Genomic DNA, 14029 nt, shown 5'->3' on the forward strand with positions numbered 1-14029 from the left:
TATATCCCTTAAACTGTCCAAACGTAGATCTACGTTCGCTCATGTAGCTCTCCGAACGTAGATCTACTTTTTTTTTTTACATGCTTTCAAATGGAGAAAATCAAGGTTGCAGTGCTACACATGTAAACACAGATCTATGTTTGGACAGTTAAAGGGATATAGAGGAGGTCCCTGCTTGTACAGCAGGTTAGGTTCCAGGCTAATGTTGTAAAACAAAAATTGCTGTAGAGTGAACCATAGCCTTATTTTTCACTTTCAAATGCATATAAAAACCTGATAACAATATAAGCAATAGAGCTAGGCCTAAAATATCCACATACAATGCACACGTTACGTACTTACCTTAATATATTTTCATCCCTAGCTCACAGTGAGTGGTGAATATAATTATTGTAGGAAATCTGAATTAATGAAGAATGGGTATAATTGAAAACTGCTGTATTAGCGAAATGCCTGTAATATATATACAGTGGACCCCCGCTTTACGATCAGCTCCCAATGCGACCAATTATGTAAGTGTATTTATGTAAGTGCGTTTGTACGTGTATGTTTGGGGGTCTGAAATGGACTAATCTAATTCACAATATTCCTTATGGGACCAAATTCGTTCAGTAATGGCACCTGAACATACTTCTGGAATGAAATAATATCGTAAGCCGGGGGTCCACTGTATATATACAGTGTACATATTTTTTTTTTTTCAACAAACCGGCCGTATCCCACCAAGGCAGGGTGGCCCAAGAAGAAAAACGAAAGTTTCTCTTTTTAAATTTAGTAATTTATACAGGAGAAGGGGTTACTAGCCCCTTGCTCCCGGCATTTTTGTCGCCTCTTACAACACGCATGGCTTACGGAGGAAGAATTCTGTTCCACTTCCCCATGGAGATAAAAGGAAATAAATAAGAACAAGAACTAGAAAGAAAATAGCAGAAAACCCAGAGGGGTGTGTATATATATGCTTGTACATGTATGTGTAGTGTGACCTAAGTGTAAGTAGAAGTAGCAAGACATACCTGAAATCTTTCATGTTTATGAGACAGAAAAAAGGACACCAGCAATCCTACCATCATGTAAAACAATTATAGGCCTTCGTTTTACACTCACTTGGCAGGACGGTAGTACCTCCCTGGGTGGTTGCTGTCTACCAACCTACTACCTAGTGTATAAACTAAGGGAGGAGGAAGTTGGGGTGAGATATAAGCGACTATTGGCAGAAAGGTGGGCTAGTGTAAAGATGAGTAGTGGGGGGGTTGAAGAGGGTTGGAATAGTTTTAAAAATGCAGTATTAGAATGTGGGGCAGAAGTTTGTGGTTATAGGAGGGTGGGGGCAGGAGGAAAGAGGAGTGATTGGTGGAATGATGAAGTAAAGGGTGTGATAAAAGAGAAAAAGGTAGCTTATGAGAGGTTTTTACAAAGCAGAAGTGTTATAAGAAGAGCAGAGTATATGGAGAGTAAAAGAAAGGTAAAGAGAGTGGTGAGAGAGTGCAAAAGGAGAGCAGATGATAGAGTGGGAGAGGCACTGTCAAGAAATTTTAATGAAAATAAGAAAAAATTTTGGAGTGAGTTAAACAAGTTAAGAAAGCCTAGGGAAAATATGGATTTGTCAGTTAAAAACAGAGTAGGGGAGTTAGTAGATGGGGAGATGGAGGTATTGGGTAGATGGCGAGAATATTTTGAGGAACTTTTAAATGTTAAGGAAGAAACAGAGGCAGTAATTTCATGCACTGGTCAGGGAGGTATACCATCTTTTAGGAGTGAAGAAGAGCAGAATGTAAGTGTGGGGGAGGTACGTGAGGCATTACGTAAAATGAAAGGGGGTAAAGCAGATGGAACTGATGGGATCATGACAGAAATGTTAAAAGCAGGGGGGGATATAGTGTTGGAGTGGTTGGTACTTTTGTTTAATAAATGTATGAAAGAGGGGAAGGTACCTAGGGATTGGCAGAGAGCATGTATAGTCCCTTTATATAAAGGGAAAGGGGACAAAAGAGATTGTAAAAATTATAGAGGAATAAGCTTACTGAGTATACCAGGAAAAGTGTACGGTAGGGTTATAATTGAAAGAATTAGAGGTAAGACAGAATGTAGGATTGCGGATGAGCAAGGAGGTTTTAGAGTGGGTAGGGGATGTGTAGATCAGGTGTTTACATTGAAGCATATATGTGAACAGTATTTAGATAAAGATAGGGAAGTTTTTATTGCATTTATGGATTTAGAAAAGGCATATGATAGAGTGGATAGAGGAGCAATGTGGCAGATGTTGCAAGTATATGGAATAGGTGGTAAGTTATTAAATGCTGTAAAGAGTTTTTATGAGGATAGTGAGGCTCAGGTTAGGGTGTGTAGAAGAGAGGGAGACTACTTTCCGGTAAAAGTAGGTCTTAGACAGGGATGTGTAATGTCACCATGGTTGTTTAATATATTTATAGATGGGGTTGTAAAGGAAGTAAATGCTAGGGTGTTTGGGAGAGGGGTGGGATTAAATTATGGGGAATCAAATTCAAAATGGGAATTGACACAGTTACTTTTTGCTGATGATACTGTGCTTATGGGAGATTCTAAAGAAAAATTGCAAAGGTTAGTGGATGAGTTTGGGAATGTGTGTAAAGGTAGAAAGTTGAAAGTGAACATAGAAAAGAGTAAGGTGATGAGGGTGTCAAATGATTTAGATAAAGAAAAATTGGATATCAAATTGGGGAGGAGGAGTATGGAAGATGTGAATGTTTTCAGATACTTGGGAGTTGACGTGTCGGCGGATGGATTTATGAAGGATGAGGTTAATCATAGAATTGATGAGGGAAAAAAGGTGAGTGGTGCGTTGAGGTATATGTGGAGTCAAAAAACGTTATCTATGGAGGCAAAGAAGGGAATGTATGAAAGTATAGTAGTACCAACACTCTTATATGGGTGTGAAGCTTGGGTGGTAAATGCAGCAGCGAGGAGACGGTTGGAGGCAGTGGAGATGTCCTGTTTAAGGGCAATGTGTGGTGTAAATATTATGCAGAAAATTCGGAGTGTGGAAATTAGGAGAAGGTGTGGAGTTAATAAAAGTATTAGTCAGAGGGCAGAAGAGGGGTTGTTGAGGTGGTTTGGTCATTTAGAGAGAATGGATCAAAGTAGAATGACATGGAAAGCATATAAATCTATAGGGGAAGGAAGGCGGGGTAGGGGTCGTCCTCGAAAGGGTTGGAGAGAGGGGGTAAAGAAGGTTTTGTGGGTAAGGGGCTTGGACTTCCAGCAAGCGTGCGTGAGCGTGTTAGATAGGAGTGAATGGAGACGAATGGTACTTGGGACCTGACGATCTGTTGGAGTGTGAGCAGGGTAATATTTAGTGAAGGGATTCAGGGAAACCGGTTATTTTCATATAGTCGGACTTGAGTCCTGGAAATGGGAAGTACAATGCCTGCACTTTAAAGGAGGGTTTTGGGATATTGGCAGTTTGGAGGGATATGTTGTGTATCTTTATATGTGTATGCTTCTAGACTGTTGTATTCTGAGCACCTCTGCAAAAACAGTGATAATGTGCGAGTGTGGTGAAAGTGTTGAATGATGATGAAAGTATTTTCTTTTTGGGGATTTTCTTTCTTTTTTTTGGGTCACCCTGCCTCGGTGGGAGACGGCCGACTTGTTGAAAAAAAAAAAAAAAAAAAAAAATATATATATATATATATATATATATATATATATATATATATATTTATTATTATCACACTGGCCGATTCCCACCAAGGCAGGGTGGCCCAAAAAAGAAAAACTTTCACCATCATTCACTCCATCACTGTCTTGCCAGAAGGGTGCTTTACACTACAGTTTTTAAACTGCAACAATAACACCCCTCCTTCAGAGTGCAGGCACTGTACTTCCCATCTCCAGGACTCAAGTCCGGCCTGCCGGTTTCCCTGAATCCCTTCATAAATGTTACTTTGCTCACACTCCAACAGCACGTCAAGTATTAAAAACCATTTGTCTCCATTCACTCCTATCAAACACGCTCACGCATGCCTGCTGGAAGTCCAAGCCCCTCGCACACAAAACCTCCTTTACCCCCTCCCTCCAACCTTTCCTAGGCCGACCCCTACCCCGCCTTCCTTCCACTACAGACTGATACACTCTTGAAGTCATTCTGTTTATATATCTGTATATATATGCAATAAGATCACAGTAAACAAGTGATATCAGAATATGCAAAACAACCACTGCTAAAGAACAATGAAATTCCAAGAGCTTTTGTGACTTCTCTATACAGTGGACCCACGGTATACGATGGCATCAGTATATGCTAAATCCGATATACGATACATTTTAAAGCAAAAATTTTGCCTCGCCACTCATTAAAAAACCCGCCACATGCGATTCGTCTGGGACGCGTCCACATGTGACCTGAACTGCCCCGTGTGTGCCAGTGTTTACAAGCCAGCCAGTGTGCTCGCATCTAAGCATACATTCGGCACATTCCATGTTATCACTGTTTTTGGTGCTTGTTTCTGCAAAATAAGTCACCATGGGCCCCAAGAAAGCTTCTAGTGCCAACCCTGTGGTAAAAAAAGTGAGAATTAGTATGGAAATTAAGAAAGGTTTTGAAGGGTTTGGGGCTAACCCTGAGAAGAGTATGCCAGTTGTGGAATCCATTGTGCCTACGTCAAAAATTAAGAAAATGTGTGCAAAGTGGGTTGAACTGCAAACCTTTATGGATGAAAATCACCCTAACACAGCTATTGCAGGCCGTGCTTATGACTATAACAATGACAATGTTATCGCCCATTTTAGACAAATCTTAAAGGAACGGGAGGTACAGACCTCTATGGACAGATTTGTTGTGCGACAGAGGTCCAGTGACTCTCAAGCTGGTCCTAGTGGCATTAAAAGAAGAAGGGAAGTAACCCCGGAAAAGGACTTGCTACCTCAAGTCCTAATGGAAGGGGATTCCCCTTCTAAACATTAACAACTTCGACACTCTCCCCTCCTTCCATCCCATCAGTCATCACCAGATCTTCATTAAAGGTAAGTGTCATGTATTCTATTGTTAGTAGAGTACTACAAACTGTGCATGTCTTCTTCAGTTTGTGTGCATTAAACTTAATAATTCATGTGGTAAATTTCTTTTTTTTCATACTTTTGGGTGTCTTGCACAGATTAATTTGATTTCCATTATCTTACGGGGAAAATTAATTTGCCTTCCTATAATTTTGGCATACGATTAGCTCTCAGGAATGGATTAATATCATATACTGGGGGTCCACTGACATTCCTTGATAATGTGAGAAGTCATGAAAGCACTTGGAATTTCACTATTCTTTCACAGTCCTTGTTTTGTATGTATGTATGTATGTACATGTGTGTATATATATATATATATATATATATTTGTGTATATATATATATATATATATATATATATATGTGTATATATATATATATATATTTTTTTATTTTTATTATCACACCGGCCGATTCCCACCAAGGCAGGGTGGCCCGAAAAAGAAAAACTTTCACCATCATTCACTCCATCACTGTCTTGCCAGAAGGGTGCTTTACACTACAGTTTTTAAACTGCAACATTAACACCCCTCCTTCAGAGTGCAGGCACTGTACTTCCCATCTCCAGGACTCAAGTCCGGCCTGCCGGTTTCCCTGAATCCCTTCATAAATGTTACTTTGCTCACACTCCAACAGCACGTCAAGTATTAAAAACCATTTGTCTCCATTCACTCCTATCAAACACGCTCACGCATGCCTGCTGGAAGTCCAAGCCCCTCGCACACAAAACCTCCTTTACCCCCTCCCTCCAACCCTTCCTAGGCCGACCCCTACCCCGCCTTCCTTCCACTACAGACTGATACACTCTTGAAGTCGTTCTGTTTCGCTCCATTCTCTCTACATGTCCGAACCACCTCAACAACCCTTCCTCAGCCCTCTGGACAACAGTTTTGGTAATCCCGCACCTCCTCCTAACTTCCAAACTACGAATTCTCTGCATTATATTCACACCACACATTGCCCTCAGACATGACATCTCCACTGCCTCCAGCCTTCTCCTCGCTGCAACATTCATCACCCACGCTTCACACCCATATAAGAGCGTTGGTAAAACTATACTCTCATACATTCCCCTCTTTGCCTGTCATCAGCAAAGAGCAGCTGTGACAACTCCCACTTTGTGTGTGATTCTTTATCTTTTAACTCCACGCCTCTTGCCAAGACCCTCGCATTTACTTCTCTTACAACCCCATCTATAAATATATTAAACAACCACGGTGACATCACACATCCTTGTCTAAGGCCTACTTTTACTGGGAAAATATATATATATATATATATATATATATATATATATATATATATATATATACACAGTGGACCCCCGCATACCGTTGGCATTACATAACGTTAAATCCATATACCGATACATTTTATCGCTAAGATTTTGCCTCGCATACCACTAAAAAACCCGCTCAACGCTATTCGTCCGAGATGCGTCTAACGTGCGGCCTGAGCCAGCGTCACATGTTCCGCCGGTGGCATTGTTTACCAGCCAGCCTCCGCGGTGACATCCAAGCATACAATCGGAACATTTCGTATTATTACAGTGTTTTTGGTGATTTTATCTGCAAAATAAGTGACCATGGGCCCCAAGAAAGCTTCTAGTGCCAACCCTACAGCAATAAGGGTGAGAATTACTATAGAGATGAAGAAAGAGATCATTGCTAAGTATGAAAGTGGAGTGCATGTCTCCGAGCTGGCCAGGTTGTATAATAAACCCCAATCAACCATCGCTACTATTGTGTCCAACAAAACGGCAATCAAGGAAGCTGTTCTTGCCAAAGGTACAACTGTGTCTTCGAAACAGAGATCGCAAGTGATGGAAGATGTTGTGAGACTCTTATTGGTATGGATAAATGAAAAACAGATAGCAGGAGATAGCATCTCTCAAGTGATCATAAGTGAAAAGGCTAGGAAGTTGCATGAGGATTAATTAAAAAAATGCCTGCAGCTAGTGATGATGTGAGTGAATTTAAGGCCAGCAAAGGTTGGTTTGAGAGATTTAAGAAGCGTAGTGGCATACATAGTGTGATAAGGCATGGTGAGGCTGCCAGTTCGGACCACAAAGCAGCTGAAAAATATGTGCAGGAATTCAAGGAGTACATAGACAGTGAAGGACTGAAACCTGAACAAGTGTTTAATTGTGATGAAACAGGCCTGTTTTGGAAGAAAATGCCAAGCAGGACGTACATTACTCAGGAGGAAAAGGCACTCCCAGGACATAAGCCTATGAAAGACAGGCTTACTTTGTTGATGTGTTCCAATGCTACTGGTGATTGCAAAGTGAAGCCTTTATTAGTGTATCACTCAGAAACTCCCGGAGCATTCAGGCAAAAGAATATCCTCAAGGCTAATTTGTGTGTGCTGTGGAGGGCAAACAGTAAGGCATGGGTCACTAGGGACTTTTTCTATGACTGGTTACACCATGCATTTGCCCCCAATGTGAAAGATTACCTAAATGAAAAGAAATTAGACCTTAAGTGCCTCCTGGTGTTAGACAATGCCCCTGGTCATCCTTCAGACATGGCAGAGCGACTTTATGGGGATATGAGCTTCATTAAGGTGAAGTTTTTGCCTCCTAATACCACTCCTCTCCTGCAGCCCATGGACCAGCAGGTTATTGCAAACTTCAAAAAACTGTACACAAAAGCTCTGTTTGAAAGGTGCTTTGTAATGACCTCAGAAACTCAATTGACTCTAAGAGAGTTTTGGAGAGATCACTTTAATATCCTCAATTGTGTAAACCTTATAGGTAAGGCTTGGGAGGGAGTGACTAAGAGGACCTTGAACTCTGCTTGGAAGGAACTGTGGCCAGAATGTGTAGACCAAAGGGATTTTGAAGGGTTTGAGGCTAAATCTGGGAATCCTATGCCAGTTGAGGAATCCATTGTGGCATTGGGAAAGTCCTTGGGGTTGGAGGTTAGTGGGGATGATGTGGAAGAGTTGGTGGAGGACAATGAAGAACTAACCACTGATGAGCTGCTAGATCAACTTCAACAGCAAGAGGCCAGACCTGAGGAAACTGGTTTGGAGGAGGGGAGAGAGAAATTGAAGAAGTTGCCTACTTCAAAGATTAAGGAAATGTGTGGAATGTGGCTTGAAGTGCAAACCTTTTTTGATGACAATCACCCTAACACAGCTATTGCAAGCCATGCTGGTGACTATTACACTGACACTGTTGTGAAACACTTTAGGAAAGTCATAAAGGAACAAAAGATACAGGCCACTGTGGACAGATATGTTGTGCGACAGAAGTCCAGTGACTCTGAAGTTGGTCCTAGTGGCATTAAAAGAAGAAGGGAAGTAACCCCAGAAAAGGACTTGACACCTCAAGTCTTAATGGAAGGGGGATTCCCCTTCTAAACACTAAGACTCTCTCCTCCTCCCATCCCATCAATCATCACCAGATCTTCAATAAAGGTTAGTGTCATGTAACTGTGCATGCCTTTTTCAGTTTGTGTGTATTAAAATTAATATTTCATGTGGTAAAATTTTTTTTTTTTCATACTTTGGGGTGTCTTGCACGGGTTAATTTGATTTCCATTATTTCTTATGGGGAAAATTCATCCGCAAAACGATAATTTCGCATAACAATGAGCTCTCAGGAACGGATTAATATCGTTATGCGGGGGTCCACTGTATATATATGTATATATATATGTGTATATATATATATATATATATATATATATATATATATATATATATATATATATCTTTCTTTCTTTCAACACACCGGTTGTATCCCACCGAGGCAGGGTGGCCCAAAAGGAAAAACAAAAGTTTCTCCTTTCACATTTAGTAATATATACAGGAGAAGGTGTTACTAGCCCCTTGCTCCCGGCATTTTAGTCGCCTCTTACAACACGCATGGCTTACGGAGGAAGAATTCTGTTCCACTTCCCCAAGGAGATAAGAGGAAATAGACAAGAACAAGAACTAGAAAGAAGATAGAAGAAAACCCAGAGGGGTATGTATATACAGTGGACCCTCAACCAGCGATATTAATCCGTTCCTGAGAGCTCATCGTTACTCAAAATTATCGTTAGTCAAGTTAATTTTCCCCATAAGAAATAATGGAAATCAAATTAATCCGTGCAAGACACCCAAAAGTATTGAAAAAAAATTTTTTTACCACATGAAATATTAATTTTAATACACACAAACTGAAGGTTACATGCACAGTTACATGACACTTACCTTTATTGAAGATCTGGTGATGATTGATGGGATGGGAGGAGGGGAGAGCATTGATCATCTTAGTGTTTAGAAGGGAAATCCCCTTCCATTAGCACTTGAGGCAGCAAGTCTTTTTCTGGGGTTACTTCCCTTGTTCTTTTAATGCCACTAGGACCAGCTTCAGAGTCACTGGACTTCTGTCGCACAACATATCTGTCCACAGATACCTGTACCTCTCGTTCCTTTATGACTTTCCTAAAGTGGTTCACAACATTGTCAGTGTACAGGTTGCCAACACGGCTTGCAGTAGCTGTGTCAGGGTGATTTTCATCAAAAAAGGTTTGCACTTCAAGCCACTTTGCACACATTTCCTTTATCTTAGAAGAAGGCAACTTCTTCAATTTCTCTCTCCCCTCCTCCGAAACAGTTTCCTCAGGTCTGCCCTCTTGCTGTTCAAGATGATCTAGCAGCTCATCAGTGGTTAGTTCTTCACTGTCCTCCACCACCAACTCTTCCACATCCTCCCCACTAACCTCCAACCCCAAGGACTTCCCCAATGCCATAATGGATTCCTCAACTGGCATAGGATTCTCAGGGTTAGCCTCAAATCCTTCAAAATCCCTTTTGTCTACACATTCTGGCCACAGTTTTTTCCAAGCAGAGTTCAATGTCCTCTTAGTCACTTCCTCCCAAGCCTTACCTATAATGTTCACACAATTGAGGATGGTAAAATGATCTTTCCAAAACTCTCTTAGAGTCAGTTGAGTTTCTGAGGTCACTACAAAGCACCTTTCAAACATAGCTTTTGTGTACAGTTTCTTGAAGTTGGAAATAACCTGCTGGTCCATGGGCTGCAGGAGAGGAGTGGTATTAGGAGGCAAAAACTTCACCTTAATGAAGCTCATGTCCCTAGGAAGTCGCTCTGCCAAGTCTGAAGGATGACCAGGAGCATTGTCTAATACCAGAAGGCACTTAAGGTAATTTTTCACATTGGGGGCAAATGCATGGTGTAACCAGTCATAGAAAGTCCCTAGTGACCCATGCCTTACTGTTTGCCCTCCACAGCACACACAAATTAGCCTTGAGGACATTGTTTTTCCTGAACACTCTGGGAGTTTCAGAGTGATACACTAATAAAGGCTTCACTTTGCAATCACCACTAGCATTGGCACACATCAACAGAGTAAGCCTGTCTTTCATAGTCCTGGAAGTGCCTTTTCCTCCTGAGTAATGTACGTCCTGCTTGGCATTTTCTTCCAAAACAGGCCTGTTTTGTCACAATTAAACACTTGTTCAGGTTTCAGTCCTTCACTGTCTATGTACTCCTTGAAGTCCTGCACATATTTTTCAGCCGATTTGTGGTCCGAACTGGCACCCTCACCATGCCTTATCACACTATGAATGCCACTACGCTTCTTAAATCTCTCAAACCAACCTTTGCTGGCCTTAAATTCACTCACATCACTAGTTGCTGGCATTTTTTAATTAAATCGTCATGCAACTTCCTAGCCTCTTCACATATGATCGCTTGAGAGATGCTGTCTCCTGCTATCTGTTTCTCATTTATCCACACCAATAACAGTCTCTCAACATCTTCTATCACTTGCGATCTCAGTTTCGAAAACAGTTGCACCTTTGGCAAGAACAGCTTCCTTGATTGCCGTTTTCTTGCCCACAATAGTAGCGATGGTTGATTGGGGTTTAAAATACAACCTGACCAGCTCAGAGACACGCACTCCACTTTCATACTTAGCAATGATCTCTTTCTTCATCTCCATAGTAATTCTCACCCTTTTTGCTGTAGGGTTGGCACTAGAAGCTTTCTTGGGGCCCATGGTGACTTATTTTGCAGGTGCAATCACTACAAAGGCTGTGATAATGTGAAATGTTCCAGTTGTTGTATGTTTGGAAGTGACCGCGGTGGCTGGCTGGCTTGTAAACACTGGCACCCAAGGGACAAGTGAGGCGCGCTCAGGCCAAAGTGGACGCGTATGGTACGGAACGAATAGCGCTGGTCGGGTTTTTAAGCGCTAGTTGAGGCAAAATTTTTGCGTTAAAATGTATCGCTAGTCAGATTTATCGTTAATCGATGCCATCGCTGGTCGCGGGTCCACTGTATATGCTTGTACATGTACGTGTAGTGTGACCTAAGTGTAAGTAGAAGCAGCAAGACGTACCTGAAATCTTGCATGTTTATGAGACAGAAAAAAGGACACCAGCAATCCTACCATCATATAAAACAATTACAGGCTTTCGTTTTACACTCACTTGGCAGGACGGTAGTACCTCCCAGGGCGGCTGCTGTCTACCAACCTAATGCCTATAATATATAATATAAAATATATATATATATATATATATATATATATATATATATATATATAAATATATAAATATATATATATATATATATATATATATATATATATATATTTTTTTTTTTTTTATTATCACACTGGCCGATTCCCACCAAGGCAGGGTGGCCCGAAAAAGAAAAACTTTCACCATCATTCACTCCATCACTGTCTTGCCAGAAGGGTGCTTTACACTACAGTTTTTAAACTGCAACATTAACACCCCTCCTTCAGAGTGCAGGCACTGTACTTCCCATCTCCAGGACTCAAGTCCGGCCTGCCGGTTTCCCTGAATCCCTTCATAAATGTTACTTTGCTCACACTCCAACAGCACATCAAGTATTAAAAACCATTTGTCTCCATTCACTCCTATCAAACACGCTCACGCATGCCTGCTGGAAGTCCAAGCCCCTCGCACACAAAACCTCCTTTATCCCCTCCCGCCAACCCTTCCTAGGCCGACCCCTACCCCGCCTTCCTTCCACTACAGACTGATACACTCTTGAAGTCATTCTGTTTCGCTCCATTCTCTCTACATGTCCGAACCACCTCAACAACCCTTCCTCAGCCCTCTGGACAACAGTTTTGGTAATCCCGCACCTCCTCCTAACTTCCAAACTACGAATTCTCTGCATTATATTCACACCACACACTGCCCTCAGACATGACATCTCCACTGCCTCCAGCCTTCTCCTCGCTGCAACATTCATCACCCACGCTTCACACCCATATAAGAGCGTTGGTAAAACTATACTCTCATACATTCCCCTCTTTGCCTCTAAGGACAAAGTTCTTTGTCTCCACAGACTCCTAAGTGCACCACTCACTCTTTTTCCCTCATCAATTCTATGATTCACCTCATCTTTCATAGACCCATCCGCTGACACGTCCACTCCCAAATATCTGAATACGTTCACCTCCTCCATACTCTCTCCCTCCAATCTGATATTCAATCTTTCATCACCTAATCTTTTTGTTATCCTCATAACCTTACTCTTTCCTGTATTCACCTTTAATTTTCTTCTTTTGCACACCCTACCAAATTCATCCACCAATCTCTGCAGCTTCTCTTCAGAATCTCCCAAAAGCACAGTGTCATCAGCAAAGAGCAGCTGTGACAACTCCCACTTTGTGTGTGATTCTTTATCTTTTAACTCCACGCCTCTTGCCAAGACCCTCGCATTTACTTCTCTTACAACCCCATCTATAAATATATTAAACAACCACGGTGACATCACACATCCTTGTCTAAGGCCTACTTTTACTGGGAAATAATTTCCCTCTTTCCTACATACTCTAACTTGAGCCTCACTATCCTCGTAAAAACTCTTCACTGCTTTCAGTAACCTACCTCCTACACCATACACTTGCAACATCTGCCACATTGCCCCCCTATCCACCCTGTCATACGCCTTTTCCAAATCCATAAATGCCACAAAGACCTCTTTAGCCTTATCTAAATACTGTTCACTTATATGTTTCACTGTAAACACCTGGTCCACACACCCCCTACCTTTCCTAAAGCCTCCTTGTTCATCTGCTATCCTATTCTCCGTCTTACTCTTAATTCTTTCAATTATAACTCTACCATACACTTTACCAGGTACACTCAACAGACTTATCCCCCTATAATTTTTGCACTCTCTTTTATCCCCTTTGCCTTTATACAAAGGAACTATGCATGCTCTCTGCCAATCACTAGGTACCTTACCCTCTTCCATACATTTATTAAATAATTGCACCAACCACTCCAAAACTATATCCCCACCTGCTTTTAACATTTCTATCTTTATCCCATCAATCCCGGCTGCCTTACCCCCTTTCATTTTACCTACTGCCTCACGAACTTCCCCCACACTCACAACTGGCTCTTCCTCACTCCTACAAGATGTTATTCCTCCTTGCCCTATACACGAAATCACAGCTTCCCTATCTTCATCAACATTTAACAATTCCTCAAAATATTCCCTCCATCTTCCCAATACCTCTAACTCTCCATTTAATAACTCTCCTCTCCTATTTTTAACTGACAAATCCATTTGTTCTCTAGGCTTTCTTAACTTGTTAATCTCACTCCAAAACTTTTTCTTATTTTCAACAAAATTTGTTGATAACATCTCACCCACTCTCTCATTTGCTCTCTTTTTACATTGCTTCACCACTCTCTTAACCTCTCTCTTTTTCTCCATATACTCTTCCCTCCTTGCATCACTTCTACTTTGTAAAAACTTCTCATATATATATACAGTGGACCCCCGCATAACGATCACCTCCGAATGCGACCAATTATGTAAGTGTATTTATGTAAGTGCGTTTGTACGTGTATGTTTGGGGGAATGGAATGGACTAATCTACTTCACAATATTCCTTATGGGAACAAATTCGGTCAGTACTGGCACCTGAACATACTTCTGGAGTGAAAAAATATCGTTAACCGGGGGTCCACTGTATGTATG

The 14029-nt window shown here is 41.4% G+C and overlaps 1 protein-coding gene across 2 annotated transcripts in view; it reads right to left on the reverse strand.

The window, feature by feature from the left end:
- Positions 1-14029, reverse strand: part of LOC128706600 (monocyte to macrophage differentiation factor 2) — a 249726-nt gene that overhangs the window by 13476 nt on the left and 222221 nt on the right. The window lies entirely within an intron of this gene.

This window comes from Cherax quadricarinatus, chromosome 3, assembly GCF_038502225.1.
Source record: "Cherax quadricarinatus isolate ZL_2023a chromosome 3, ASM3850222v1, whole genome shotgun sequence".
Classification (NCBI taxonomy): domain Eukaryota; kingdom Metazoa; phylum Arthropoda; class Malacostraca; order Decapoda; family Parastacidae; genus Cherax; species Cherax quadricarinatus.